Genomic DNA, 25,501 nt, shown 5'->3' with positions numbered 1-25,501 from the left:
TGGCTCTAAATAAATAAATAAATAAATAAATAAATAAATAAATATTTAAAAAAATTTAAAGGAAAATTAATAGGCAAGTCATGGACTGAAAGAAAATATTTGTGAAACATAAACTCCACAGAGGACATCAGTCCAGAATGTATAAAGGACTCCCACTGAACAATAAAGACAAAGAAAATTTTGAATGAACAGAAGTTTTGAACAGATACTTCACAAAAGAAGATGTATGAATGACAAATAAGCACATGACAACGTGTTCAATGCCCTTATTCATTGGGAAACGGCAAATTAAAACCACAATGAGGCATTACTACACCCTCACCAAAATGGTTTAAAAGTAAATAGGCTGACAACATTAAATGTCAGCAAAGATGGGAAGCAACTGGAACTCTCCTACATTGTTGGTGGGAATACAAAATGGTGCACCCACTTTAGAAAGAGGAATGGCAGTTTCTTTGAAACAAAACACACATTCATCCTGTGATTCAGCAGTCAACACCAATGGGTCTTTTCCCACAAATGGGAAACGAAAACATAAGTCTTTAAAAAGACTTTTATAAAAATGTTCCCAACAGCTTTAGGCACAATAGCCAAAAACTGAGCATGGCCCAGGTATCTATGAGCAGGGAATAGCTACACACACTGTGGTATAGTCATATAATGGAATACTACTCAGCAACACAATGGAACAGATGAATTAGTGTTACACGATAACATGACTGAATTTCAAAAACAGTATGCTCAGTGAAAGAAGTCTTACATTAAAAAGTTCATCCTATTTGATCCCACTGACATGAAATTCTAGAATAGGCAAAACTAATCTGCAGTGACAAAACTCAAAAACAGCAGTTGCCTCTGGGAAGGGAAGTAAGGGTGAGGATTGACGGGAAGTGGCACGAGGGAACTTTCTGGGATGATGGTAATGTTCTATGTGTTTACAGAAGCTTGGGAACACAGGTATACATTTGTCCAAACTCAGAAAATGTACACTTAAGACTGTACATTTCATTGTATATAAATTTTACAACAGAAAAAAAGAAAGGAAATATTGAAGTTTTTAAGTGGAAATTGATTGATGCTTACAATCTACTTTGAAAGGATTAATAGAGGAGGGATGTACAGATATGTGATAAAATAAGAATGGTTAAATGTTAAGGGTAGAATCTATGACTAGATGGTGGGACATATGGGTATTCACTGTAAAATTCTTTCAACTTTGTTTGGAAACACTCATAATAATGTGCTGGGGAGAGACATCGATATGCTAGTCTGACCTGTGGATTCTCCTCAGTTGTTTGTCAGATCTGAATGCTCTCTCTCTTAATATTCATATTAAATTATAAATAGGGTAGATAAAGGCTTGGATTTGGAAGAATCTCACATCTGAGCTCTCTTCCTTTTCAAATCTAGTCTTTCGTACCTTTTTATTTTAGCAGACAAAAGAAGCCAGGAAATGGTTATTATGAGAGGAAGGGAGGGGGAGAGACCTGTGACCCTAAAAAAAAAACCACAAAAAACTCCTACTGCAAAATATTGAATATCAAGAGCAGGCACGCACTCCAGACTAGCAGAATCAAGAAATTAATGAAAACACCCAGACTGCATCCTCAGAACCACTGAGGAATGATAATTACAGACAGTATTTCTGGAGCAATACATAACCTTGATTCCCAGGACACCCCCTAAAGCAGTCTAATAGTATGCTATTTGTGGAAGGTTTTTCCACCTTTAATAACAGAGAAATAATGTTAGAAGGAAAGAAATCCCTTATTTAGCCACTGGGGTACCATTACTAAGCCCCAGCTGAAGGCCCCCTTAAAAGCATCCATATGGTAAAAGAACATGTTTCCCCACGAAATCAAAACTGAGTACATCTGAGACTTCTGAACATCTTTTTCCTTGGATCTTAAAACGGATTTGTGCATATTTGTGAAAAAAAATTTTATGATGTGCTATCTTCCAAAGTGAAGGGTTATTTATAATTCATAAAAGACCTGAGCACAGGAAAATTCTTCCCTTTTATTAGCCCTGTAAAGTTAGACCAGCTGATCTTTTAGTGCATATTACAGACATCAAATTCTCCGTCTGGTTGAAGTTTCTCTCTTCGCACTAAATGCAAAGAGGCAGGGCTACTGAAGCTGTTGTTCAAAAGCTGGCGGGGTCCAAATCTCTTTTGATTAAATGTTAAGTAAACAAAAAATCACTCTCAGAGCTAGTCTCTAAAGACACAAAAGGGAAAATACTTGGAATGCTAAACATGCTTTTTAAATCTTGCACAGCCTTTATAAAATACAACGGCATATTTTTTTAATGGATTTTCTTTTCTATTTTCAACATTTAGCCATCATCTTTGGACACAGTTGCCACATCATTTCCTCTCAGCTGCTGCTGGCTGCCTGTGAGTCATAGTACAGGTCCATGAGCAGAAGTGACTTGAGCAGGAGAGCACGGGCACCAGGGATTTGGACCCATTACAGGGAGCCCTGCTGCCAAGGGCTCCCACCCAACTGCACCTGCACATCCCCATCATGATATCATAGAAAGTTATTTCCTTAGAAGAATCCAGCTTTCTTAGCTCACCCAGCCAGGACCACGTCCACCTCAATTACTAGCATGCCATGGACCCACATAAGAGGGTTTCACAGAATTCTTACAGATCTACGTTCATTCTGATAATAACACATGGTTTTGCTTTCTTTGAAGTTCCCTGCCCTCTAATATTCCAGATGAGCCTTTTGAGCTCCATGATAGAATTATCTGGAGATAGAAACTCTTTCTGTATTCTGACTTTTAAGTACCTTGACTTTAAATTTAGATTTCTAACTGCCAAATACAAAAAGCCAACTCACTTATAGGACAGGATCCTTGGCCAGAAAGGATCACCTTGGCTTTGAAGGGACAGGGGTAAATGATACAAATGCTTTTTGAGCAAGTTTTTCACCATCTCGTGCTGCCTGACTCAGAAGATAAGAATGAGGAGATCTCAGCCTTTCGAGGATACGTCAGCTTGCACTATGTAGAACCAGCGGTGGGAATGGAAAAGGCAATATTTATTCTGAGGGCCCTGACAACATCATCATTAATTCATTTGTCCACTCCTCAGTGGTTTGCATTTTACAAGATCCAGAATGAGAGAGGCCCATGAGCTAAAATTCTAGGCCTCCTTTCCCCCTTCTACCCTCACTCTCATTCAGCATTAAGCACTGCTCAAAAAAAGCTAGAAAGATGACAAAACTAAATATGCAATCATACTAGTTTTAACTTAACACTTCCAGAATTTATTTGCCTATCACATAAATGAAATCTTTCTCCAGCCTTTCCTTGCCATCACCCACCCCCGCAAAACATCATTACATAACCCAATGTTAATTAATTATCTCCTGTGTCCTGTGCCTCTCACCTGCCCTCCATTCATCCACCCATGCTACAAATATTCCTGGAGTCCTCACCACCCTCCAGGCCCTATTGTGGACATGACAGGCAAATAATTTCTAATCCTTGCTTTTAGGGAGCTTACAGTCATATAGAAGATGGTCTCGTCTGTGTCTCCTCTGCCTTCATTGACTTTCATTAATTTTCTGCTGCTACTCCATCAGGACAAGAACACAGGAGATCTTACTTTGCTCAGACAATGCCCCTAGGTTCACGAAATTTGCCTACCCCGTTTTCTTTGCTTGCGACCCACCGGGTCTGTGGAAACCTGATATGCAGTCGTCATAAAAAAAAGTAAAGTTTACTGCAGTGGGAGCAAATGTCAGGACATATTTTGGACAGGGCACACAATAGTGCCAAATACTCACTCTACACCGAGTACAGTGTATTTGATTTTCTCTCCCCTTTCTAGGCTACTCACCTCTCCTCCAGAACTAGGCCTTTGGGGTTGCAGTTCATTTGGCTAATCACCCCTTTGCGTCCTTCAGTCCCATTATCTCTCTCGTCTCCAGAGATGAGCCATGGGATCCTTTCTCTGTGGAGGCCCTAAAAGTGTAGCTTCCTTATCCAACATCCACTGAGCTGTGTTCTTTGACATAGTGTTATACGTTTTTGGGAATGGGTGTGTAACTGAGTCAGAAAGAAACCTCACTGAAGGAGAGGATACCAAGAAGGTACCCAAAGCTTCCCCTTCTGCTACAATCAGCAAAACCTCTAACACTAGGGTTTGTTTATCACGTTTCACAAACAGACCAGAAAAACTCCCTTGGCTAGTACTCCTTGAAGAAGTTTCCAAGCTTTCACCCCCCTGGGTAAGGCTGGAGGTCCCCGCCTGCTGTCTGCACCTCACGGAGGCTGGGTTCCAGGTATGCAAATATGTTACTGGTGAGTCAAGCCCTGGCTCCTCTCAGCCCCAGAGGTTTGGAGAACAGAGCCTGAGGCAGCTGGGGCAGCCACTTGAGAAAGATAACTCAGTGTTGCTCACGGCTGGGCTGATAAGAGTCTTCCGGGGAGGTGACTAAAGACAGTGCCCCCTGTTTGCCTAGAGACCAAAAATTCTGGTCTGCTCCTCAGCCCCGTGTGCTGGTACTTGGTGCAGAGGCCTGTCCCAGTCCTCCAGTTTTACCCTTATCCTCAAAACCCCCAACCTTCCAAGTCAGGTTCTCCCTCACCCCTCATTCCTGCTCACCCTGCACCAAAGGTGAACCTTTCTGTCAGGTCCTCTGCCCTGTGTTTATGACTTTCACTTTGGGCAGCACTAGCCCTAGATTTCCATAGCCGCTTCACCCTTGGTTGCTTAGCCCAGAGGCTTCAACAGAATATACTGCCATCCACTTAAGTAATTTTAAATTTTCTGGCAGCTCATTGTTAAAAGTTTAAAATAAACAGGTAAAATTAGCTCTTTTGCCTCCAAAATTTTTAAATTATTTTAAATGGCTTTATTGAAATATAATTCACATACCATATGATTAACCCATTTCAAAATGTACAACTGAGGGGCGCCTGACTGGCTCAGTTGGTGGAGCATGCGACTCTTGATCTCAGGGACGTGAGTTCAAGCCCCACGTTGGGTGTAGAGCTTACTTTTAAAAAATTAAAAATTAAAAATTAAAAAAATAAAATAAAATAAAATAGAATGCACAACTAAACAAAAATTTAAAGATAAAAATAAATAAGTAAAAAATAAATAAAATATACAACTGAATATATTCACTGAGCTGTGCAACATTGCCAAAATCAATTTTAGAACATTTTCGTCACTTCGTGAAAAAAAAACAAAAAACATACCCATTAGCACTCACTTCCCATTTCCCTCCAAACCACCCCCCTCCCCCCCAGCCCTAAGCAACCACTCCTGTACCTTTTGTCTATGGATTTGCCTATTGGCCACTTCATACAAGTATGATCACAAAATGTGTGGGTTTTTTGCATCTGGCTTCTTTCATTTAGCATGTTTTCAAGGTTCATCCCTGTTGAAGCATTCACTGTAATAATATATTTTGTTTAACTGAATCTATCCCAAATATCATTTCAACATGTAGTCAATCTTAAGAGCAATTAATGATGTTTTTGGCATCCTTTTTTTAGTATAAACTCTTTTGAACTTTAGTGTGTATTTTACACTTACAGCCATCTCGTCAGACCAGCCACAATGCACCCTCTCAATAGCCTCCTGTAGCTGGTGGCTACGGTATTGAACAGCACAACCCTAGCTAGATACCTCTCTGTTACTCCTTTTGTATTTTTATTTTATTAAAAAAATTTTTTTTAACATTTATTCCTTTTTGAGAGACACAGAGAGACAGAGCGTGAATGGGGGAAGGGCAGAGAGAGAGGGAGACACAGAATCCAAAGCAGGCTCCAGGCTCTGAGTTGTCAGCACAGAGCCCGACATGGGGCTGGAACTCATGAACCTTGACATCATGACCTGAGCCGAAGTCGAATGCTTAACCAAGTGAGCCATCCAGGCGCTCCTGCATTTTTATTTTTTAAGTTTATTTATTTGAGAAAGTTTATTTATTTTGAGAGAGAGAAAGAGAGAGAGAGAGAGAGAGAGAGAGAGAGAGAGAGACAGCATGAGTGGGGGAGGGGCAGAGAGAAAGGGAGACACAATCTGAAGCAGGCTCCAGGCTCCGAGCTGTCAGTCCAGATCCTGATACGAAGCTCAAACCCAGAACCTCGAGATCATGACCTGACCAGAAACCAAGAGTTGGACACTTAACCAACTGAGCCACCCAGGTACCCCTGTTACTTTGGAAAAACAGCAGCTCTCTCTGTTCACCACTGCACTCCTGCATGCCCTCTCTACCCCATCAGCACCTACACCATGGCTTACAGGTGGCTTTAGGATTTTAAGGCAAACTCTACATTGTACTGTTAAATTCCCCCTTCGCATCCCTTGTAGAGAGCCCTGAGCTCATGCTCCCACCTGGGCAGTAGACGCTGAAATTAATGCCTCCACACAGGTAACCGGAGCTCACTCTTGCTCGTTCACTTTCCTCACCCAGACGCCATGGTTGGACGATGTATTTTGCTAAGTGAAACTTTCTGCTGAAAAAAAAACAAACAAAACAAAAAAACTTAACAAAATTTAACAAAAGAAACTTTTCTCTTTCTTTTTAAAAACAAGCCTGTCATTTCTTAATTTTCTCCTTGGTACATTTTCCAGCCATTGTTTTGCTAATAATAGCTCTAAGCACACAAATAAAGCTCACTGGTAGTGGTAGATTTGGGAAAATTGCTACAAGCTTCCTGACAGCTTTATCCTGCTCCTGTCAGCCATTTCCCCCAAGAAAATGGACATTTAATCAGTGTGAGGCTGCATCTTATTAGCCTGGCTCATCAGCTTTCACCTCCTTCCAGGCTCCAGAGAGAAGGCAGAAACCTGCAGCGCTGCCCCCCACTGCCCAGGATGCAGGGATTTCAACAGGAAGCAGCACCTTCATGAATTAAGTACATTATTCATTTCAGTGTGGCTACGTCTTTATGGTAACCTGTAAGTTATTTCTAAACATTTGTGATTCTGAAGATTGGCACATGGAAATGTTTGAAATTACCTTTTTGAAAGAAAAGCTTACAAAATTGGGGTTATGTAGCCCACAAAATGGAAGATTGAGGGCAGATTTTAATATGTACAAATTTAATTGGGGCCTAAGAATAGCAGTATCAGCATCTTATTTCTCCTTGGAACAGGAGAGAGAAATGAGCTAAGGATGCTGGAGGAGAGATTTAGGGTTGACTTCAGGAAGAACTCCTGATGAGAACATTGAAGAGCTGGACAATCTCGCAAGAGGAGCTTCAGAGTTTTGGTTAACCTTCATTCTGCCAACATTTACTGGGCACCTTTTGGGGATTTCCTGGTTGTGTCTAATTCTGTCTCAGAGCTAAATCAGGAAGATTTCACCCAAATGCTTTTCTGGACTCTGGCTTTCCTCACAAAGTAATGCTCTCTCCCCCACTGCCCCCATCCCCATGCCAACCCTTTGCCCCCAAGAACTTCTCATCTTAATCTCAGCCACTTAGGAAGGTTCACAGAGCTCACAGTCCTGGAGCACCTCCCCCCCGCTTCCCACACACACCTACACAAATACCAAAAACAACAACAAAAAACCCTTTTAAAATAAAGAATTATTCTGAAAGCAGAAAATCAGACCCACTACATTAGTCAAGACTTAGGCCTCTTGATCAAATAGCCACTCATAAGGCAATGGCATTTTGAGAAAAGCAGGCAGAAATGGAGGCCAGCTCAGAGGTTTGGTGACTCCCTGTAAGTTTGTTTATATTGCCTAGCTCTTTTACTCAACTAAAACTTTCTTTGCTGCAGAAAATGGCCTCACCATTGCCATTCTAGGATTCCCTGTATTCGGCCTCACCTAACAACTGATTGACTATCTATCCAGAACAGTTAAAACACCCAGTGCTGCAGGGAATGGCATAAAATTTCATCATGGCAGCGATGCCCTGTTCAATGAATTGCAGAGAACCAGATCTTCTCGTGTGCACCTGGGTATGAATCACTGACTCGGTGACCTCCGTTTGGAATCTGTTTTCCCATTGGAATCAATTTATCCTTCATGAGATGGAGGCACCTAACCTTTCTTAGGGACGCATGCCTAATTCCACAGAACTCTGGAGTGACTTCAGTTGTTTATATGGCAATATTGTGTGATCCAAGCATCTCCACTACTGCTGTCATTTTAAGGCCATTTGAAACATCGTAAGAGTCCTGTTTTTTATTATTTTTTAAAATTCTCCTCATGCTCATTTCCACATGGAAGGAATTCTTATGAGGTAATAGGGTGGTGGGGAGACAGCCTGCTTTAGCTCCTGCTAGTTATTCCATGTTATGCCCCAGTGGATTATTTGCATCTGGTCTCTACTTGTTAACATCAATGGGCTATGTTTGCATAACTAGATTGAATTATAAAAGGACTTCCATTTTGAATAGTTAACTCTCACCAAACCAAACCAAACCAGACCAACCAAACAAACAAATAAATAAAAAGAAAGTCTAAGCTAGAGATACCAGCCTGGAGAAACCTGTGCTGGGAAAAAAAAAAAAAAAAAGAATCTCCTAAAGTCTGTCACAAAGCCTTTCTGGTTTCAATTTCCCCTCTCCTTTTGAAATAAGATCCAGTACCCCCAGACCTCCACTCAGAATAAAGTTGCTGGGACTTGGCAGGAAGTGGCATGGCAGACCACCCAAGAATTAGGGGCATCTGACGTGGATGGGAAAAGTTAAACGAAAATCTGAAGATGATGTCAAGTAGATGAGAATGAGTCATCGATGCTCTGGCTCCCATTTCTCTCCAGCCAAGATCCTTGTGCTGAAGCATACAGTTAACCCTCCAGCTAGCAAGGGCTGGCCTAAGTCCCTTTCCAGTTCCTACCTTAGCCTCCAGGCTGTGTACAACTAGCCCTTTCGAAAGACCTCCAACGCTTTCAAGTTCTTGAGAAAGGTTCCTGTTTGCTAAACTCCTCAGGCTGTCTTCTGTCAACACACACCTCTTTTCCTTTTACTCACACACATTTCCTTATCACCGTCTGATGTATTTTGCCCCTTCCAATACACCGTGAGGTTCTAAAAGGCAAACAAGTCTGGTTCCACCTCAGTGCGCCCGGCACCTCCATGCCAATACCTGGGACAGAGCAGTTACTCAATCCACATCCCTGGGCTTTAATTACTTACTTGTTTTATTATCACGCCGGATCAAAGTTCTCTTTTAGATTGCAAGATTCAAGAGGGCAGGACCTCAATTAGTGAAAAGTACAAGTGACTTCCTGCCAGGGTCAGCGTCACTGGTACGTGAATGAAGCAACTACATATGGGGGGGGGGGGTGATTTGAGGGGTTCTAGAAACACCCTTCCACCCCCTCACCTCCTGAAATTTTAATAAATGACACCTTTTCACTTAAGGTTCTGAGTCTTACTAAGATACGAATTCCCGTGGCAGACTAACCTGACAAGTTATCTGTGGTTTACAGTAGATAAAAGAAAGACATTGAGCCTAGGGAAAGGAGACCTTACTCGGAAAGGTAGGGGAAATGTGGCACAGGAAGCTGGGGTGTCAAATGGCCCCATTCACACCAAAATCTCTTCAATAATGTGTGATGGTGGTGTTGACATGAAGAATTATTCTCCTTCCAAAGGCCAGCCCCTCTGACTCCTTATGTAGTGATTAGAATATAAATAAGGATGGGGGACAAAAAGAGCACTTATTATGCCACAGACAGTGCTCAAAACACTTAACCAATAGTAACCCATTGTACCCTCCACCTCTCTGAGCTTGGCCCTATTACCATCTCAGTTTTGCACGTGAGGAAACCGAGGCATAGACAGAAGGTGACAGACCCAGGGAAAGAGTAAGAATTATTGACATTTTTAAATGATTAAGCTCCTTTCTTCATCCTCTTCCCCATTCACTTCCCCCTAACCCATGTCAAAAGACTTACTTTCAATGATTCTAAGGAATCTTCAGTGTGGGGAATAAACAGGCATCTAAGAAAGCAGAAACAGTGTTCCAGGCACATATGAACACTTCTACAGAGAAGCATTTTCAAGAAACGGCAACCAATGTGCTGTCACTGATGACCTTACAGAATATGTACATGGTGATCCAGCTTTAAAAGTAGCCAGGGATTAGGGCGCCTGGTGGCTCGGTCAGTTAAGAGTCCAACTCTTGGTCTCAGCTCAGGCCATGACCTCACGGTTCATGAGATGGAGCCCTTGTCAGGCTCTGTGCTGACAGTGCAGAGCCTGCTTGGGATTCTCTCTCTCCCTCTCTCTGCCCCTCCCCTGCTTGTACTTGCTCTCTCTCTCTCTCAAAATAAATTAATAAACTTAAAAAAAAAAGTAGCCAGGGATAAAAAAAAAAGGAAGAAAGAAAGAAAGAAAGAAAGAAAGAAGAAAGAAAGAAAGAAAGAAAGAAAGAAAGAAAGAAAGAAAGAAAGAAAAAATAAAAGTAGCCAGGGGTTCCTCTAAATTGCAATATGCCCATTTCGGGTGCTTCCCCCAACACTGTCAATGAAACAGAGATGATAACCATGGCAGTCTTTATATTGCTTGACCCACACAGATGGAGCCTACCTTCCTGAGAGAGGGGATGCCACGTCTGTGTATGTATATACATACATAAGATGTGTGTAAACTTCAAACACACACAAGACTGGCAACAACTTTGCCTTGAGGAGGACGAGTTGAGAAAGTTCACCTTATGCATTGGACTAGAGAAGGTAGACTCCTTATTCATCTTCAGATGAGAAGGGTAAAATAAGCATTGGTTTCCTGGAATTGGACATGATTGCCCAATAATTGGAAAGAGAGTGTATGAAAGAAAAAAGCAGATAAATAGCAGAGCGAGAGGTGGGATGGCATATATTTTCTTAGTGTTTGTAGGGTTTCATCAAATAGAAGGGATGGGATTGGGAATTGGATCGGTTCGAGGACATCCTCACAGTGCTGCTCGTGGGCAACATGACTGGGAGATGACATGGGCACCCAAGACCCTACCTCCGTCAGACAAGAAGCTTCAGAAACAACCTTGCCCACAAGGAAAGCCAGTGCTTCAGCCAGCTGTGGCCAAGCTGAGTGGTCCCATTTTTAGGAGTAGAGGTCACTGAGTTTCCCTGCACGATGGCACTGTGCAGAGGTTCTGCTGGGTCCTTCCTGAGAATAGATCCTTACCCACCAGCTTCAGAAATCAGCAGCAAACATCTGGGCCAAATGCCTGGGCTTCCACTCTAAGCTCTCCAATCTTCCTTGTGAACCTGAGGCGTTCTTATGTGTCCTGTGACTTTAAAACTTTTTAATGATCTTCACACAGCTCATATTAAAGAAGTAGCTCTTTGAAGCGCACCTCTTAAACCTTCAAAAATTGTATTTATAATCTAAGGACTTTGGATTGATAAATTTCTAGGATGACCTATGCAGAGAATTTCCCAGATTTATTCTTTCCTCCTGTTATTACCACTGAAGGCCACTTTTTATGTTCTTGTATATACGTAGTGGAGGTTCAACTTGGTGAGATTTGTGGGGCCTGTAACTACTAATAAAGCATTGATAATTAACTGTGAATTTACTCTTTTACTTGTAGAAGAGAACAAGTATATTTTTCCACTTTGAAAGGAATTTCACATTCCTAATGACCTTGGCTGGCACGTAAACGCCATGCTACAAAAAAGTACTGACACCTCCTTCAGTTGGGCATCCCCTGCTTTCTGTCATCCGTGCTTAAAATTAGGAAGACACAGTAAGGCTTCTACCCAGCCTAACCGATGGGGTAAAGGAAATCTGTTCATACCTACTCTGGAGAACTTTTGAACATCCCATGAGGTCTTATGATTAGGTCTGCGTTGGAATGTTTGCTTCTGTCTTCAGGATCTCTAATTACTGATTTATTTCTTTTTGGAAGTACTATGTTTAGGTACTAAGTCTTTATCAACTTATTCCTGGGGAAGGCTTTGTGTCACTGATGTAGCTGACTGACACTGCAGCTCTTGGTGTCTCTAACCTGGGCACTCTGTGCTCACGACAACATTCTCCTGGGGAGGTCAGAGTTCTCTCTGAGATCACTGTGGCAACGGCAGGAGCACTTTGAAAGCCCTACTTCATGGTGACAACTTCTTCACTGGAAAAATTAAGAATAAGATCATTGACTAGACTTTGTCTCTCACCCAAGGTATTGCTATTTGAATATTTCATATTCAGTATCATCTTGACTATACGAACACCCAAGGCCTTAAGGAAACCTTGACCTACGCTACTGGTGAGACTGGCGGGAGGGGCGGGGGCGGCGGTGCACAGCCAGGTCATTTACCCAGCTCACCAGGACCCCTCAGGGCATGGCTGCCATTCTGTAGCAAATCTGTGCCCGAAAGTGTATCACCTTTTTGTGGATCCAAAATTAAATCCTTCAAACATTTGGCTCTCAGGGTATCTGCAGGAGAAGGACCAGAGCCAGGAGTAAGGAGTCTTAAAATTTGCAAGCCTCTTTGCCCTTTCTGAGGCTCTTGGATAGCCCAGATACCTGTTGATGCGGTAATACTTTGCCGATTCCTACAGCCAGACCTGATAGGACATTGTTATACCAGCAGCTGTCAGTCAACAAATCTCTCTTGTGGATAAGGTGCATCGAAGACCTTGACAATACTAGGAATGACTTTTCAGCGTCTCCACAGCAAAAGGAGGCATCCATCACCCACGTTGCTGGCCTTTTGGTAAGAAACAGGGCATATGGAGAAGCAGTGCTGGCCAAACTGAGAACTGTAGACTGATGAGTGCCCGCTGATCCCTGGCAGAGTTCTGCTTTACCTCGAGGGGAGAGCCAAGCTCTGGCTCTTGGAAGAACTGCTCTCTGCACTTGCAAGCAGAGGCAGGGCACACAGGAGAGGCCCCAGGAGGCTGGGAATGTGCTCGGGCAAACGTGAAACTCAAGCTTTGAAAGCTAAGCCCCAAATCCAAATATGCTGTTACGCAAAGTGTTCGCAGATTGGCTGGCGTTTGATTATCGTATGAGGTTACTTGTTGGCATGTGCCGAATAATTCCCTGGCATGCCCGTGGCTCGTCAGTGGCATTCCTTCCTGAGTCACCACTGGACCAACAGCCTGGCTCAGGGAGCAGGGAACAGAGCTGTCCAAGAGGCTATCTTTTCAATGAAACTTAAAGCCCACGGTCCTGATTTGCTGACGTGACCTTGCCTGCTTCTCCGTCTTCAAGGATGAGCTGGTAGTCTCTTCCCATGAGTGTTTGACAGACTTGAGGAAACATTTTGGGGGTTACGCATAACTGTTGAAGTGAGGAATATTTGTCTGTCATCAGCTGGATGAGAAAAGTTAAAATCCTGGCCAGGACTTTGGAGGCCTAGGCAGATGGCATCTCTCACGGGAGCAACATTAGGCCAATTACAGCGCTCAGCATTTTCCCAACACTGTAGGTTCAGAGCTCTCTGCGATCCGTTTGTTTCTTTAGCTGAGTTTCTTAAACACACACCACCCCTTGTGGAGCTCTCTGGGCCTCCACCCAAAAGCTAAAGGATACAAAGAGGAAGAAGAAAAGAGAGCAGCCAGCTCTACCCAAAGAGAGAAACAAAGCCAAGCATTTCAGCGTTTCATTATTCTCCAAAAGCCTGTCAATACTTACAATGGGGGAAAACGGAGAACAGCCAAAATGTGCAGCAATGCAAAGTTGGCCACATACAATATGGAAAAAGAAGCAGTCATTAAAATCGTGCCGTAGAGTGTAGAAGAAACTTTAATGACATGGAAACATACAAACAATATATTGTTAAACAGAGCTAATTATAAGACAGCATGGACAAATGTGATTCCATTTTGTAAATATGTATGTATATTTCTATGCTATAAACATATAGAAAAAAGACTGAAAGGTTGTAAATTAAAATGTCAGTAGCAATATTTCTATGTTGGGGGAGGGTTATAAGTGATTTTTCTTCTTTTCCCCTCCAAACTGTCTACAATAAGCATGTCTTAGGGGTGCCTGGGTGGCTCAGTTGGTTGAGATTCTGATTCTTTCTTTTAGCTCAGATCATGATCCCAGGGTCTCGGGATGGAGCCTTGTGTCGGGCTCCACCCTAGGCATGGAGCCTGCTTAAGATTGTCTCTCTTCCTCTCTCTCTCTGCCCTTCCCCTGCTCACTCTCTCTCTCTCTCTAAAATAAATTTCAAAAAACACATTTTAGTTTTGTTCACATCTTTAGTATTATTATTTTGATTATCAAATAAAACAAGCTCATAGTATACGTTTCAAACAATACAGAACTGTGTAAAATGTAAAGTAAAATTTCTCATAATCCTGCCCAAGAGATAATCCTTGCATACACACATCTATATTTTTTAAATTGTTCTTGAATATTTATTCAACAGAATTATTTCTAGTTCTTCAATTTGCCTTTTTTTCACTTAAAATATCTGGGACATCTTCCTAGGTATGTGTTTCTTTGTTCCTTCCTTCCTTCCTTCCTTCCTTCCTTCCTTCCTTCCTTCCTTCCTCCTTCTCTCTCTCTCTCTCTCTCTCTGTCTCTCTGCCTCTCTGAATCCATCACCTGGAGCCCTGGCAGGCCAGAGGGGATGGGAGCTACAGTCACAAGCCCACCAGAGTGAGGTTCTCTGCCCTCCTGCTGCAGTCAGTCAGGGGGATGACTGGGCACTGGCTATCAGAGCTGAAAGGGATGTTAAAGGGAACTTAGTTAATGCCCCCACTGAGTGATGAGAGATGAAGATCCAGAGACCAGAATCTAAGTCTTTTTTTTTTAATGTTTATTTATTTTTGAGCGAGAGACAGAGACAGAACACAAACAGAGGAGGGGCAGAGAGAAAGGGGGAGACACAGAATCCAAAGCAGGCTCCAGGCTCCAAGCTGTCAGTACAGAGGCCGACACAGGGCTTGAACCCACAAACCGTGAGATCATGACCTGAGCCGAAGTTGGACACTTAACCAACTGAGCCACCCAGGTGATCCCAGAATCTAAATCTTTTAATGAATTCAATGTCGATAATTGTTTTTACTTCATCACACTGCCAAGGAGAGAATAGATATTATTAAGTACTTTTCAAAAAGCCCTCATTTTGGTAACCTTTGGCTGCAGCCTTAGTGTCCCTTGAGGGACCTGGGAAGGTTATCTCTCTCAATTTACAGATGGTAACACTGGTGAACACTTGCTGGGTGCTGGGTGCCTGGTTCTAAGTGAAGCTATCTGCCTGCATGATCTCATACAGTTCTCACACTGAGATGGGTCCTACCATTACACCCATTTTATAGATGAAAAATGAAGATCCAGCAAGATGGAGTCACTTGCCAAGGGTGTCACAGCTAAGACATGATGGAGCCAAGGCTTGAACCTATGTCTCTCCCCAGAACCCCTACTTTCAAACATTACATTGTTTCTCTCAGGCTTAGCACATAAAGTCCTCACATAAGACAAATTTGAATGACTCTTTCCCTTTCCCCTTTGCTGTTTTCCAGTCCTTCTCAAACAAAGTAACACAGGAATGACGTTAGCTAACACAAGGTTTGGTGTCAGGCAGGGTTCAGGGGCCCCACTCGGTGCTCAGGATTCTGTGCCAAGCGCCGGGGTAAAAACAAAACAAAACAAAACACCCTGTCCAACCACAGCTATTCTCGCAGTTGGCAAAGGAGTGGCCTGGCACTCTTCCTCTAGGGATTCTGCATGTCCCCTGGAAGGCAGTAGACTGCTCGCTCCCCAGGTATATTTGTTTCTTATGTAATTGTGCACTCGTTTCAACTCAGCCTACACGTTCGCACTTGCAGGTAAAGCCGATCTTTCTTTCAGTCAGACACACAATACACACTGAGTCATGTGTAGAAGGCCTGTACAATGTTTTTATTGTGAACAGAGCCCCAAGGGCCTCGTCTTACAATCCTCACGTGTGCGTCACCCCCACAGAGAGGGGGCTGCCCGTGGCCATCTGCACAGAGCCTCAGGAGGCCTTGCATGAGCAGTGAGCTGTCACCTTGCCCACCCAAGGCTGGCCTTCCAGGAGCTGGTGGCTGCAGACTTTCCCAGGCACTTATACCACAGCCTTCTTTACAGTTTGTTCACCTTCTTCTCTTTCCTTGCACTTTTATGGTCCCCTTTCCTCTGTCCCCATGGTTCTGTTAAAACTCTCTGCCTCGTGTATTTTCTGATTTGCTTTGTCTTCTTGTGTCCTGGAAAGCTGCATTAGCTCACTGTTGTTCTGTAAAGCACAGAGGCCATCCCCTTTCTCTTTCTTCCATACTCCCCAGAGCCTCTTCTGTGCTCCCACCCCAACCCCACGTGTCAGTTCACCTCTATTCTCTGCCACCAACCTCTCTCTGTCGCTGTTATATCCATTCTCGACAGTCTGGAGGCGCCATCCTGAACAGGGAGACTCCGTGTGTTGAAACGATTCAGTGCGTGGGCCCAGGGGCCCGGCTGCTTGGGTAAACTCCGGGAAGCCATATAGCATCTCTAAATCTCCTGTTCTCCGAAAGTCAAATGGGATAATGAAAGTCCCTACTTCTTAGAATTGTTACAAGCCCCACGTTAAGTTGCATAACTCCAGGGTTTGGTTTCCAGACCAATATGCGTTACTGGTTGAGTGATCTTGGCCAAGACACCGAGCTTCTCTCTGCCTCACTGTCCTTGCTTCTAACATGAGAGTGCTAATAATAGGACCTACTCTGTTGGTATATTGGGAAGATTAGTTAATAAACATAAAAATGCCTGGGATAGTGCCTGGAACTCAGGAGCCTTCCCCAAAGTTGTCCAATGTGACACTTATTCATGAATGTAAGATGCCTAGAATGGCTGTCTACAATAGCTGGAGACCCTCAAGAGGTGGTAGTTACTCATTTGCTGGAAATTTTTATTCCTTTTGCTCTCTGTTCTTTGGCTGCCCATCTCCTGGGAAGCCCGATCATGACCATTCTGATCAGACTCTGCTTTCATAAGGGCTTTTCTCTGCCTTCTGCACCAAATGAAAACCAAGCTGTGCAGAAGCCCGGCCGGTAAACATACAACTGAAAACTGAAAGAAGGGAATAATACAGCAGGTTTTCTCTTATAGTCTACTTTGCTTTTCTGTCATTTTTATCAGTGGAACATGTCCTCCTCTTTCTCAATAGTTTTGTAAAACACCCTTTGCAAATTACATCATCCTTAATTTCTCTCCTTAAATGAGAAAATGTATGTAAAGAGCTTAGAGCAGGGTTTCGGACTCCATAAATTGTAACTCTTACTTGTTTTATCCTTGTGAGTCTACTATAGCCACATTATAGAATACTCAGAAGAGAAAGGAAAGAGGAAAGAACTTTCCTAAAGTAACCACCTCTGGTCATTTTATACTCTCAAATTTAAATGCACTATGAGAACTCACATTTTAAAGGAACTCTCCTGGGACACCTGGTTGGCTCAGTCGGTTGAGCATCTGACTCTTGTTTCCACTCAGGTCCTGATCCCAGGATCGTATGATCGAGTCCTGCATCAGTCTCCACATGGTGGCTGCTTAAGCTTCTCTTGCTCTCCCCAGCTCATATGCTCTCAAAAAATAATAAATAATAAATAAATAAAGTAAATATCCTGAGAATAATTTCAGAAAGTGAAGTTTCTTTTTGATATGAATTAGACCCTTCAAGATTGCAAGATAAGGATGTAGCTACTTGGTAATATGAGGAAGCTCACATTGAGTATCATCTCCTCAAGTGATCTTCAGGTCAGAACATTCTTAGCATCTCTTTGAAGATATCCTGGACATCAGTGTCCCTTCTATTTATATTTTCCAAGAGAGAAACTGTTCATTTGTCATCAACCAACTCAAAGGATAGAATATACCACCAGATCGCCTCAGAAGTACAGGACTTCACTTTTCTCAGAGGTGAGGCAACGTCATGGGATGTTGATAACACATACATGAAGGTTAAAGCTCAGGAATCCCACCCCCCCCCCCTTTTTTTTTGTAAAAGCAACAGCCATCTTGGTGTACCTTCTGTAGGAACTCAGCTTTTCATTTAAGGGGATCCTTTGAAGTGTGGTACACGGGGATAGCTCTTCTGATTACCAGAGCCTTTATATTCTGTGCCTTTACTGCCCCTCCCCTGTCCACACTAAAATATTCCTCACATAAAGCCACTTAAAGCTTTTCTTTCACAGCGAGAAAGAATATGAATATGACTAAGAAAACCTTTGAATTTAGAGAAATAATTGAAACTCCTTAGAGTATAGTGTCCTAATGGGTAAGAGAACTTCACAACAGCAATAAAATCGTCAGCTTTTAATAATAAGCTGCATTTTCATGGCACTTTGTCATTTGTAAAGCATTTTTTAACAGTCATTATAATATTTAATCATTTGTTTACTTATTCTTTCAACACCAGGACCACATCATGACTTTTGTGGGCCCTAGGCACTTCTCCGTTCTTAGGCCCTTCCCCCATTAAAAAAACCAAAACATTAAAATAGTCTAATAAATTTTTGTGGCCCTAAAAATCCTTCATTTTTCTGATATGAAGAAAAAAGTAAAACAAGTTCTATTCTAGGGGCACCCGGCTGGCTCAGTCGATGGGGTGTGAGACTCTTAATCTCAGGGTTTGAGTTCGAGCCCCACATTGAGTGAGGAGATTACTTAAAAATAAAACCTTTAGAACTAACTAACTAACTAACTAAAAGTTCTATACTAACAGTCCTGTCTTTTTCTTATGATTTTAAGAAAAATCAAACATTTTCACGGCCCCCTAAAAAATATTGTGGACCCTGAGCCTACCATGCTTACTGGATAAGGCAGCCCTGCTCCTCAGCCTGTGCCAGATGTGGGCTGCGGGTTAGAGATACAAAGATGAACGTACATGGCTCCCATCCTAAGGAGCTCAGCAGCCTCGGGGAAGCAGACCTCCAAACAAGCCAGTGTGACACCCCACAGTCAGGGCTACCAGTGAGGCTGTTAGCAGGTCTCCCAAGAGCATGGGGGGGGGCCAGTTGTAACTCGGCACAGAGCGGGAAGATGGCTCTGTAGAGGAAACATAGCCTGAATGGCTCTTTAAGACAGCATTTTTCAGCAATTTTGTGTTGAAGGCCCAGTTTCAAATTTTAGAATTTTTGGCAGGCCACTTGAGGAACTGAGAAGTAAATACTGGGCCAAAGAAGCAAGTTTCACAGAATTGTAGAAACTTGCTATTAATCTCAGTATATGGTGACAGAACATGATTTTATATTCTGATCAATACTCAAGGTTTAATTTTGCTACCACCGTGGGTGCATACCATTGCCTCAGTGTCAGCCAACTGTGTCAAACTGAGCAGCTCCTGTGGCGCTAGATGGAGGAGGACCCTGAGAGTGACTGCTGGGAGACTCAGGGCATCTAGCTGGTTCTAGGGGGAGACCACAGGCTCAATGGAGGGTGAAAAACCTTTCCTTTCTGATTATATAAAAGACTAGTCAGGGCAGAAAATAATTCTCAGTGCTGGGGAAAAAATAAAACCAAAACAAACCAAGGCGATACCATTTAGCTTCATTTATGAAAAAAAAAATTGTATTCTAGACATCAATCAAGTTTGGCAAATTTTGTCAAATCAAATTTGACAGCTGCGACGTGTTCAAGATACGCCAGCTGCCAAGCTACAGTGTTGAAATCTACTACTGTCAGGATAATAACAACAGACACTTACAGCGTCCCAGGGACCATTCTGAGAACTCTGTATTTGTTTTTAATCTTCATAATAATCCTACTAAGTGTTATTATTATCCCCATTTTAAAAATGAGAAGACTGAGACACAGAAACTTTAGATGACCTACCTTAGTAATTGGCAGAGCTGAGATTTGAACGCAGGCCTTCTTGGCTCCAAGATCTGTGCTGTTAATCACTGCACTTCACCCCCTGTATGAATGCCTCTGGCACATCCTCCACTGTGTTGTATCTGGCCACCATTACTAGATCAGCCTCACACAGAAGCAGCTTCACAGCACCTCACAGAAGGCTTCTTACCTGACCGTGCAGAACGGAATAGGAATCTGCTCACCCCAAGTGAACAACACAGAAGGCCTTTGAGAAGTTACAATCCATGGGGAACATTGATTTTGCCAAACAGAGAATGCGGACAAATGGCTCAATCCCAAGACAGATTTCATACAACTTCTCAGACAGTCCTACAGGAACAAGCAACCCATCACTAGTAACAGTGGCAGGCCATCTGAAGTATAGGGTGCTCCATTGACTGCATTTCAGATAAATGACAAATAATTTTATTTGTTTATGATAACTTATGTCCCAAATATTGCATGGCACATACGTATTGCAAAGGATTCTTTGTTGTTTCTCTAGAATTCAGAGTTGAGTGGGTGTTTAGTATTTTTATTTGCTAAATATGAAAACCCTAAGCAGTAGCCAACTTAACATGCATGCTCATACAGGCCACAGGCCCTGATTCCTTCCTCCATGGTTCCTCCATTTCTCATCCAGGTCCCTGGAATCCCATGACCATAAAGAATGTGCATGTGAGCCTTTGTCTCAGCCCCAGCTTTCTGGGAGCCCAGACTACAAACCAACTGGGCAAAGATTTTCTCAGGCAATGAGGTAGCCATAATGCTCACCATCACTCTGTAAGACAGACACTGTTACCACCATCATGGCACCCAAATTACAAATAAGGAAACGTAGGTTCAGGAAGTTCTGTCCATTTGCCAGAATTCACCCTCAGCTGCTCTAGGTCCACCAGCCTCTTACTAGAGAAGAGCTCTCCAGATTCTTCGTGAGAGACACTGAAACATTATTGGAATGAGCATTAATTGGTTTAGATAACCATTGATTCATTTAATAATGAACTCCATTTGTTGAAAGAAACTCCCACGGCCTTGCAGTCAAAGGGATGAAGTAGCATAACGCACTGAGAGAATCAGTCTCAAAGCAGCCATAATATCAAGGTGCCCAACTTCTCTTGCTTTGTGCTAGTTGTAATGATCAAAGTGAAAACATGCAGTTTTCAACCTCAGCTCTTCACAATAAAACTAGCAGCACAGTTTTATTTCTATGTATAACTAAATATCATGTGTTCATTCTAAAAGTGAGGACTGACTGCAGAGAGAGTTTCAGCAAGTCTTGAAATTATACTTGCCTTTAATCTGCATCAGAAAGTTTGTTTTCTTTCCCAGTAGCCTTCTAATAAGCCATATATATATATGTGTGTGTGTGTGTGTGTGTGTGTGTGTGTGTATAATCAGTTGGAACAATTAGAGAAAAATAACAAGGTTAGAGAAAACCTGTGTCAAAGTACTTGTACCTAGTGGGTTTACACAGGAATGAAACCACCTTGCAAACTTTCAAAGATGAAGCCAAACCTTGGTAGTAAATAAACCTAAAATGAGGAGGAAGTTTTCTTTTCTACATACACTCTATGAAATGGAACCTCTTTCTTGTCCCTCTTAGTCTGCTGGGATCTTCCTTACGTAGGAAGGAAGTTACAGGAATGAACCATCTTGTGGAGGTGAGAAAAGCTCTCTCTGCGGTGACTGGATTTGCTCCTGGAATTGGCGCCCCCTGTAGCTCTCCAGTCAGGCTTGTTCTTATAGCCCAGAGAAGCAGGTGGATTGGATGGCTGGCTCCAGTGACCTGTGGCTGCCTGCCCAGTCCCTTGGGCATTGCAAGGCCCCACCTTCTACCTGGCCTGTGGCCTCTGACCCTGGCCCTGTGGCCAACATGAAAGTGGGGGTGGTAGGGGGAGGATAGGTATCAGGCTGCCTGGGCCCAGGCCACAGATGAAAGAGTCACTTGTTTCCATTCCTCAAGCTCACTTGTGAGGTCCTGGGAGCTGCAGAACTGGTATTTCTCCAAATTCTGGCAGCTCATGTGGCCGTGTAGACAAGCTGTCCTGACAGTCGTACATGTGTATTGTGGTGCATGGGTGGCGCCAGTCTGGCTTCCAGTTCCAGCTCTGCGATCGACTCGCTCTGGGACTTCAAGGAGCCCCCTTTGCCTCTCAGGAGCCTCATTTTCCTCATCTGTGAAATGGGACTGTTGGATCCCTGTAGGTGGTTGGGCAGGGGTAGGGAGTGAGGTGCAGGGCAGGGGGCTGCTAAGTAGGCAGTTCCCAGGGATCTATAATCCTCCTCACCACCACTCCCAGAGTGAGCTAAAATCATCCCACTTTTATCTGTCTTATGTTGTGTACATGCACATAAGGTTTTCTTTGAAAAAAGGGGTTCCATTGCTTCTAAAAACCAATAGAGTAGGCTATCCCTAAGTGACCTGCCAAATGTATTATTCTATGATTCCATGTTTCCAAAACAAAAGTTCAGACTTCGCTTTTTTAAAGGGTTGTGTGCTACTTGTGTGGGTGAGAAATGATGATATGTAACGATATGTTTCTGTTACTGAAGACTCTTCTGTGGCCTCCCCAAGGGGACCTATAAAGTTTCCAGAGCCCGAGCCCCCTCCCTTGTTACACCTGATAAAAGCTCCCATGTTAATTATTTAGCCACTGGTGCTGACTGGAACATAGTTGTATAATGAAACTGCCTTGAAAACATTTCCGCGTGTAACATACGGCTGTTGCGATTTAAACATATTTTTTCTTCTTTCCTATCAGCAGTTATTTTATGGACTGGGCTTAGCTGGCTTGGCAACAAAGGGCACTGGATTGGTGAATTATTCATGTAATCTACATTTCCTGGCTGCTGTAGATAATTGACAGGTGTCATGTCACCTTTTACAAACGTCCCACAATTAGGGACTATATATCAGTGTTTGAGTTCGAAGTAAAGCTCCCTTTCCAAGCCAGTTTCATATTTTATTTACAGCTTGGTGGCGTTTTTGACTTGGCTGTCTATTTCTCTCACTTTCCATTCCAAGCCTTTTGCTGCACTTAATATAACCAGGAACATTTAAATAATAAGACTCCCTCTCAGTTTGCTAAAGGCAGTCACTCATTGCTGCCGTGTTTTATTCATTCAGCGATTATGTTAGTCAATTTCTTGATTTAAGAAACCCAGGATAAAATGCAGCTGTAAGGAAACCATGATATAAATCTGTTTTTATGACTTGTTTGGTTCACAGGGAGAAAACTAAAAGCAAATCGTCCCGGGGTCTGACACAAGTTGTAAACTGTGGGGAAAGTTAGCTAGTTAAAGAATATGATTTACTTAATAGGAGCAATGGAACATTTCAGATCTCCACCAGAGCTGGAAGTTTTCTAGCATCAGGAATAAAGCCAAGGTGAGTTCTATTTAGGCCCAGTGAGAAAATCCGGTATGAAAATAAACCTGGAATTGATAACCCTGAAGACTAATGAGAGGACACAGCCATAAATTAAACACGGTGAGTGAAATGGAACCTTCGAAATTGTCTAGTCCTACCCTTCCACTTTACCTAACAAGAAACTGAGGCCTACGGCATGCAAGGGCTTGCCCACCATCCCAACCCAAAGCTAAAAGCTGGGTCGGCTCATTCCTATTCCAGCACTTTTACTGCACTGCAAGGCCACGGATCATTCTTGTTCCCTCTTCAGTATCCACTCATCTCTTCTGCTGCCGACAGTTACTTGCTGTTCCTTGGGAGAAGTCACCTCATTCTCAGGTGATTTGTTTGGAATTCTCTCAGGCCTACTCTAGGTGTGAGCACAGTTGACCAAGTCCATTGGTGAATCCATGTTCCCAAAGGGATGTTTCAGCAATGGCCATGTGACCCAAATCAGACCAGGGAGAGGCAGTGAATCCCAGCACTTGCACAGGCTACTGGAAGAGATTTTCTGCCCACTAGATTGGGTGGTATGAGGTTATGGGGTCTGCAGCTTCTACAGATCTTAGGCTCTCTGCATGGAAGAGGCTGGAACTGCAGGGAACGGGTGGGGAAACATGTCTTGTGATACCTGAGGGTGAATCCTGCAACACAAAAAAACTGAGCAGAGAGAGCAAACCTTGGTTAAGTAAACATATCATTTATCTTCTAAACTAGGACAACTTCGAGAATGAAACCGGGCAAGACATACACCAAACAAGATAGGATGCGTAAACAGGACTATCCTGGGCAAACAGGAACATATGGTCCTCCCGCTCTACGATGGCATCATCTGACCTGCTGGGTTTAGCCTGGCCTCTGGATTAAGCTAGCTGAATTAAGCTGGCACTCTCTCTGGCCTTTTAGTTTAGGTGACAGTGAACTCACTTCACTGTTGAAGCCGGTTGGAGTTAGGAGTTTTGTAACTTGCACATAATAGCTTTAACCAATGCAAAAAGGCTGCTTCCTAATTGTTTTGTTTTCTGAAATCTTGTCCTATATCATATTTGAAGCTTGCAATGAAAGGTAATAATTACACACTTAGATTTTAATAAATGTTAAAGCTTCATATTTAACATTTTATTTCAAATAATAAAAACTAACACATGTAGAAACTTTACAGGTTAAAGAGGACTTCCAAATTAAGTATCTCATTTGCACTAATCCCCTTGTGAAATAAGTATCACCCAAGGTTCACATGGCTCATGTGGCATATATGCAAAGGTGACTTTTGGCAGGGGGAAAAGCACCCACCACACTGAGCTTTATTGTTTGCCAATTTCTTTTTTAACATTTATTTATTTTTGAGAGAGCACACACAAACAGAGAAAGGGCTGACAGAGAGGGAGCCAGAGGATCTGAAGCAGACTCTGTGCTGACAGTGATGTGGGGCTCAGTCTCAAACCATGAGATCATGACCTGAGCCCAAGTCAGATGCTTAACCGACTGGGCCACCCAGGTGGCCCTACTGTTTGCCAATTTCTGTGGTGTGAATGTTCCAACAATAGCCAATTTCAAGGCATCATCCTGACATCACTGGATGTGGAGTTGGGAAGAGAGGCATTGGCTCTAGAGACCCCACTCCAATACTCCACTGCATGGAATGTGACTCCAAGACTTTCAACTCCATTTCTTTTTTTTTTTTTTTAATTTTTTAAATGTTTATTATTTATTTTTGAGAGAGAGAGGAGACAGAGCATGAGCAGGGGAGGGGCACAGAGAGAGGCAGGCACAGAATCTGAAGCAGGCTCCAGGCTCTGAGCTGTCAGCAGAGGGCCCAAGGCAGGGCTCGAACTCACGAACTGCGAGATCATGACCTAAGCTGAAGTTGGACGCTTAACCAACTGAGCCACCCAGGTGCCCCACCACTTCTTAAATTCATCCTATTTTTCTGTTCCACATGTTTGGTGTGAGGCAGTCGCTTCTGAATTGTGGTCTCGTAACGATGGCAGATGTGCCTCAGAGCCGGTGGTACTTCAAGCCTGCAAAAGAGATTTCTCCAGAGCAGAGCTGCAATGGCAAGCCCAGCCCAGACCTTGTGTTTCCGAAGCCTGTCTTCCCGGATGCCTGCCCTCAGCATGTCTCTGGGACTTCAGCATTTGCTATGCTCCCCACTTGAATGTGGCTACTCGCCTGCCCCCTCCCCCTCCTCCCTCCGCCACTCGGCTTCTGCTTATCCTGCAGCTGGTTAGGTGACTTGTCCATGTCTTTTGCTCCTCCAGGGCCGCTACATGTAATAAAGAGCGGTACTGCCTCCCTTTACCACAGAGTGAGAAGCCGAGGCCTTGGAAGGTCTTCTGTCCTAGAGTCC

General features: G+C 43.1%; 1 long non-coding RNA gene across 1 annotated transcript in view; it reads right to left on the bottom strand.

Moving 5' to 3' along the window:
* Window positions 1-20,730, bottom strand: part of LOC113594288 (uncharacterized) — a 31,103-nt gene extending 10,373 nt beyond the window's left edge. Inside the window, exons 1-3 of the long non-coding RNA XR_003414654.2 lie at window positions 19,719-20,730; window positions 17,307-17,469; window positions 6,362-6,483 (exon numbers count right to left, since the gene is read on the bottom strand). This is a non-coding gene — a long non-coding RNA (uncharacterized LOC113594288). The remainder of the gene's footprint in view (window positions 1-6,361; window positions 6,484-17,306; window positions 17,470-19,718) is intronic.
* Between the last annotated feature and the right edge of the window lie 4,771 nt (window positions 20,731-25,501).

The sequence above is a fragment of the Acinonyx jubatus genome, chromosome A1, assembly GCF_027475565.1.
Source record: "Acinonyx jubatus isolate Ajub_Pintada_27869175 chromosome A1, VMU_Ajub_asm_v1.0, whole genome shotgun sequence".
In the NCBI taxonomy this organism is placed as follows: domain Eukaryota; kingdom Metazoa; phylum Chordata; class Mammalia; order Carnivora; family Felidae; genus Acinonyx; species Acinonyx jubatus.
The sequence above is the reverse complement of the archived record's forward strand: the minus strand, read 5'-3'. Positions and strand labels throughout refer to the sequence as shown.